The sequence below is a fragment of the Tiliqua scincoides genome, chromosome 7 (assembly GCF_035046505.1).
Source record: "Tiliqua scincoides isolate rTilSci1 chromosome 7, rTilSci1.hap2, whole genome shotgun sequence".
NCBI lineage: Eukaryota > Metazoa > Chordata > Lepidosauria > Squamata > Scincidae > Tiliqua > Tiliqua scincoides.
This window is the reverse complement of record NC_089827.1, coordinates 65,855,791-65,862,742: the sequence shown is the minus strand read 5'-3', so window position 1 is coordinate 65,862,742 and position 6,952 is coordinate 65,855,791.

Below are 6,952 nucleotides of genomic sequence, written 5' to 3'. Positions count from 1 at the left end.
ACTTTTTGTTATCTAGCCTCCAACTTCCTTGCAGTCTTTCCAGCTTGTCGCATTTGCCTTCAATTGCCTGAACTGCCTTTCTTTGAGATGTTGACACGTTGCATCCTGGTTGGGGACTTTCAAAAGTGTTGTGGGCATGGCAATTGTACGTCTCCTTGTCTCAATGCATGAACTCCGTTTGGGATGTGGCAGTTGCTTCCATAGCTGGCTGTTGCTTGAGAGATGTGGGATAAATGGTTCATGGTCAGCTGATTGCAATCAAAATGTCTGTGGGGGAAAGGATAAGACTGATGAAGATACCAGCACCCATGACTCTGGGTTTATTTATGTATTTATCGAGAATATTTTTTGCTCCTCAATAAAAAGTTCTCAGCATGGTCCAGAGATAGTTCCCTGTCCCAAAGCGGATCATAATAAAAAAAAAAGGCACAAATCCTCTGAGATTTTTTTTTTTAAAGGGAAATCAAATGAGCTTGTATAAGACAAGTGACATTTCTCAGGAGGAGAATGTGTAAGGATGTGCCATGAATGCTTCTAGTTCTTACCTCTTGTCTAAAATCTCACACTGGAGATGTGCCTACTGTACACTTGACTGCATGCTATATTTGTACAAGGAAGCACCTGTAGCTAAGTGGACTATGATCCATTCCAGAAAGATGTAGATGCACACCCTGGGGTTACATGGAATTCCCAAATACTGTGCTTCATGTATAACAGTAGTTCCCAATCTTTAGAAGCCTGTGGACAACTGAGGCAAAAATAAGAATTGTCATGGACCACAAGCAACCCCCCCACACTCCCCTGCACACAAAAAGTACCATTAAATTTGCAATAATTAGAGAATATTTATTAGAGATTTATTTGATGTATTATTTATAGAGAAGATTTTGTTGCAGGCAATGACTAAAGGTGATCTGTTCTCCGCCCTCTCTGGTGGTCCTTGGGGAAGGGTCGCCCAAGCAAGCAGTCCCCCGTGGACTACCAGAGAGTTCAGAGAATGGACCGCCCACAGCTGCAGCTGACATTTCAGTGCTCTGTGTTGGTCTGTGGGGGAGCACTTGCTCAGTGAGATGCTGGACGTGATAAAAGACTACCTTTTTTCCTAAGACCTTGTAAACCACTTCTCAGAGTCTCAAGGACTACCTGTCATCCATGGACCACAGTTGGTAACCAGTGACGTATAACCTGACAATGACATGCTTATTAATAGTGTCTTTTCTAATTGCATCGTAAGAAGAAGCAAAGCGTTAATCAAATCTATAATGCTGATGAAACCACAGGAAAACGAAACAGAAGGGTAATGCCCTAAGATGACTATTCTGGTTTGAATAATCACTGAGAATCTTTCCCAGAATTCCAGCTCCCGCTAGTGAAGCAAGAAAAGGGATAGGACTGCTGTGTGTTGCGGACCTTTCTCACATTTGCCAAGAGGGTAGTGCTTTTATAGGGCTTGCATATGCTGTTTCGACTCCCTACAGCCTGACTTGGAGGAGCCTTTCCTCCCCCATGTTCCGGCCACATTGCCTGCTTCGTCGGTCCAGCCTTTCTTTCATCCTGTTTTGCCTGGAAACAGCATGCAAAGAATGCCATGAATTTACTTGTTAAAAATACATTAAGGGCCCTTTTAAAGAACAATTGTGGGACCCCTTATGGGGGAATAACTCCAATAATTCATTGAGATTAGGGACTTTACCCCTTCCCCGGATAACAATTTTGTGCTGGTATCAACTGAAATCCCATTATACAGAAGTTCTCTAGCATCACAGATACTGTTTAGTGTCTATTGGGTACTGGTCAGGGATGAAACATGCTTTCCTTATACATGAACCTCACCTTTGAAGAAAACCAGACAACTGGCCTGGATATATTGATGTTAAGAGGGCACAGGAAATGCTGATATTCCAGGTTTTGTCAGGTAACCTGAAATATGGCTTCCACACATAAATCAAAATGTACATCTCAATCAACATTTCACATCTAAATAAGGAGCATGCTCACTTGCAATGAAAGGACAGTCTGCGCATTTCCCACATGGAACAAACATTCTGATTTAGTCCAAGGAACAGAAGCAAACTGATTGTGAGGCACTGAATTCAGTGACAGGTATAGCAGGTAAGCCAGGTGATACCTGTTGCAGTGTGTACTGATTAAATCAGGGGTGGCCAACCTTTCAACTTAGGGCTCCTGGACCTTTAACAGTTGTGTAGGGGGGGAATTTCAGCAGGCCCAGCTTATCACCTGTGAGACAACAAGCTGCACCTGCCGAAATTCTCTTCTCTCTTTAACACTCCTAGTCTGTGAATTAATACTTCTAGTGTTAATTCTCTCTTTAACACTCCTAGTCTGCAATCCTACCCACACTCACCCAGGAGTAAATCCCATTGACTATCATTGTTAAAAGAATATACATAGTAGCTTGTTCAAAGTACAGATCTGTAACATTTCCCCAAATGCAGTCACAGACCATGGGATCATCAAATCTAATGTATTAAAAATAAAATATTGAAATGAATGGGGACCCACCTGAAATTGGCTCACGACCCACCTAGTGGATCCCAACCCACAGTTGAAACACTACTCTACAGAGCTGTGTCCTATTATTGTACTTGTGCTTTTATTGTAATCTGTTTATTGAACATTTTGTGTGTTGGCAACCTTCAGTCTTGAAAGACTATGGTATCGCGCTCTGAAAGGTGGTTCTGGCACAGCGTCTAGTGTGGCTGAAAAGGCCAATCCGGGAGTGACAATCCCTTCCACACCGGGAGCAAGTGCAGTCTGTCCCTGGTCTGTCTCCCTGGCTATGGGCCTTCCTTCTTTGCCTCTTAGCCTCAGACTGTTGGCCAAGTGTCTCTTCAAACTGGGAAAGGCCATGCTGCACAGCCTGCCTCCAAGCGGGCCGCTCAGAGGCCAGGGTTTCCCACTTGTTGAGGTCCATCCCTAAGGCCTTCAGATCCCTCTTGCAGATGTCCTTGTATCGCAGCTGTGGTCTACCTGTAGGGCGCTTTCCTTGCATGAGTTCTCCATAGAGGAGATCCTTTGCGATCCGGCCATCATCTATTCTCGCGACATGACCGAGCCAACGCAGGCGTCTCTGTTTCAGCAGTGCATACATGCTAGGGATTCCAGCACGTTCCAGGACTGTGTTCCAGCACAGCACAGCACGTTCCAGGACTGTGAACATTTTAATGTTTTATTAATATTGTAATTTATATGTATAAATTGTATATGTATACAATACGTATATTGTAATTTTTATTTTTTGTACTTTTTGTAAGCCACTTTGGGTCCTCTTTGGGGGAGAGAGGCAGGCAGTGTTTTGAGGCAGCAGAGAGAGGGAGGGGAAGGAGGGCTGCAATCAAAGTCATTTGTGCAATGGGGGAAATTTGTGAACCGTGAATAAATGGAACTGTGGATACAGGACCCATTGATATGGGGAGGGGGTGCCTATAATGTATTCCTATTTCACTTAAAATCTTATTATACACCGCAGATCTTGTATTTTAAAACTAACAGATTAGAAAAACAAAGAAAGCAAATATACTCTATGTTAGGAAACCAGCATAGAAAGGCTTTGGGTAATAAACCAACTCCTAAAAGACCTGGGCAGCTTCTGAAACAGCCCCCTTTTGTAAATATATACTGTCCAGATTTTCCTTAGATAGGAAGTGCCAAACGACCACCCTTGACTAGTGCCATTTCCCTGTGACCCACAACTCACAAAAACAGCTCTGAGTCACACTTCATTTGGTTGACTCATTTTTTTTTCTTTCTCTGACACTTAAGTTTATAAAAGTGTTCAGAGCTCACTTCTTGCTGAATCAGTGCATGTCTGTACAACAGGGAAAAAAAAAATAGGAATGTTGTCTCCATAATTGTATGGAACAAGAGCGTAATTAAAAGCAGCCTTACAGCTGGCTGTTGTCCGCTTGCCAACTGCATGTTGGCAACAGCTTCTAATGGAATACAAAAGTAATGGTTATCTTTTGCTAGCTTGGGAAAGAGGCGCAGTCGACCAAAGAACAGTCCCAAAGAACTAGGAAAAAAAATGGGAGCGCATTATGCAAACGAAACATCTCTTCCATTGTGTTTTGAATGCAATTAAGATGGTGGCATCTGCAGTCTTTCCAAGAAAAGGCAGCCTTTGTTGGAACTGCAGATCAGAACCTGTGGATTTATGGATTGAAAGTCTGCAACCCTGGCGTCTCTTTGCAGAAACATTTTCATTTGCGGTGTCAATGGCTGCTCGATCCATAGTCCAACTATGGATATGTACAAGGTTTTAAGTTGATTGGTCACTGATGGACTTGATCTCAGTTGCTGTAAGATATTCAGAGTCAGGAAATGTGTCCTCTTCTGTCCCCTTTGAGCCTTTGTCATCACTGCAAATAATGAGGCAACCATTATTGGGGTTCCTTATGTCCAGTGGGACCAGGGACATATGGTCAGGGGAAGTAGGGGAATAGAGCCTCCCCTGTTCTGTCTGCTCAGCTCAGCTGCCCTGTGACTGCACATGTGCTCCATGCAGTTTCTGATTGGTTGCATGGTCCAAGTGGAGGCCGAACTGTTGCTGCCTCAAGTTCTAGTCTCTCAGAGAGACTCTCAGAAACTGTGATTCCAAGGTGCTGGTCCTTCCGGTTAGCACCCCCAAATGCCTGGTGGTGTGATGCCACCTCCATACACTGTGTCTCCCCAGACTTGGAAGTCACTGACTGGGACCCCCACAAGTACACTGAGCCACTTGATTGTGGTGACTGATGAATGGGATTGTGTCAACAAAATGTATGCATGGATTTCCACTTCACCCAAGTGAATGAATTTTACCTCTGTTGGTAATTGACCATCACATGTCAACAAAGTGCATGCCTCTGATTTTTCCAGGTGTATCTACCCCAGGAATCCATCAGGGCCTCCTGCCATGTGCACATACTGGGCCGGTTTGGATGATTCTCCTGGTCCAGGACTGACTTCGTGCAATTAAGGGCATGCTTGCTAATGGTATGTACGCATCCTGGCCTCTCTCCTCATGTTGGAGTCTGTTTACTTATGTGAGTGGAGGCATAGTTTGACATTTACACACATAGCAAATACTATTAGTATTAAAGTATTAATAGTATTTAAAGGATCTCCTCTATGGAGAACTCATGCAAGGAAAGCGCCCTACAGGTAGACCACAGCTGCGATACAAGGACATCTGCAAGAGGGATCTGAAGGCCTTAGGAGTGGACCTCAACAGGTGGGAAACCCTGGCCTCTGAGCGGCCCGCTTGGAGGCAGGCTGTGCAGCATGGCCTTTCCCAGTTTGAAGAGACACTTGGCCAACAGTCTGAGGCTAAGAGGCAAAGAAGGCCCATAGCCAGGGAAACAGACCAGGGACAGACTGCACTTGCTCCCAGTGTGGAAGGGATTGTCACTCCCGAATCGGCCTTTTCAGCCACACTAGACGCTGTTCCAGAACCACCTTTCAGAGCGCGATACCATAGTCTTTCAAGACTGAAGGTTGCCAACATGGTAGTATTTAAAGATCGCTAGTATTAACATTTCTACCTAGCCCACAGGTGTACACATTTGATCCCTGTTGCGCATATGCAACCTTGAGCAGAAATGGCTTAAGAGGTATTTAAAGAAGTACTCATAGCACATGCAGAAGGCACATGCAGAATACACACACACACAGTTGAGCAAACTCAGCCAGATCTGAGGAGAGGAGATCGGATGTACATAACTCTGAGCATGCATGACCTTAATTGCTTGGGGTCAGCCCTGAACCAGAAGTATCATCCAAACCATCCCACTGTAGACTAGACACATGTGTGCTCATCATGTGATGGTGAGCATTTGTGGAATGTACAATCTCTACTCAGGTGTGGTGTCCATGTAGCCATTTCCATGCAGGCCACCAGAGTGCCTGCAGCCATCATTCTGCGTGAAGCTTCTATGTTCTTGAGACTCACAGTCCCACCCATGGCTTTTTTCAGAAATTGCATTATTCATCGTCAGCTGCTCGGATAATGTTGGCTGCATAGAGTGAAGTGACTGCTAAGGGAAAAGGGCTTCACCAGCTATGTCAAAATGCTGCTGGAGCATTGTCAATTTGATAAATTAATGAAGAGGGCTTCTTGAGGAGAGGCACGTCCCTTAAGCACAGTTCCTTCTTTGCCCCCTCCCTCTGTTCCTACAGTTGTCACTGAGTAGTTGAGAACATCTGGTTGAGCTCTTATTACAAATTCAGCTGCAGTGTGCGCAAAAAGATCCAGGCGCTTCTGAAGTGCTTCCCGTTGCTTCAGATTCAGATTCAGGAACCTTTTATTGGCATAAAATAAAACATGACATAGGGCAATACGTGCATTTCTTGCATTGTGCAATTGATTTGCCATTTTAATACAATGGCAAAAAATACGCTGCATAGAATGTTACGCAATTTTTAGATAATGTCCCAATCAGTGGCGTCACTAGGGTTTCTGCCACCCAGTGTGGCAGGCCAGCACGTCACCCCCACGATGGACCTCCTGCCATGCAGAGGGTGAGGCAATGCCCCAGGCAGTGGGCATGGTGATGCAACATTGCCCCACCCCTGCTGGTTTTTTGGCTATAACTTTTGATAGAACGTTGTTAGTTCAACACTGCTTGTTTCATTGCGTTCTGCATGAAATTACACACTGAGTGATATATAACATGATGGTATTATTCAAGAGTACAAAAATTTGGGCTAGTAGTAGTGTCATTTCCCCATGTGCATCACCCCTGTGATGTGCAGCTTGCACCCCTCGCTTGCCTCTAGTGACACCACCGGTCAGGATGCTGACTCGGAGACTAATCCTGAGCTCTTAGTGCCAGTCCACCGCCGGCGCTGAGTAAGGCACATCTACAGCCCTCAGCGCCAGTTCAGCACCATGGGCTGCCACAGAATCAAGTAGCCCCATTGCGGGGCTGCTTGCCGTCCCCAAGGAGCTGCC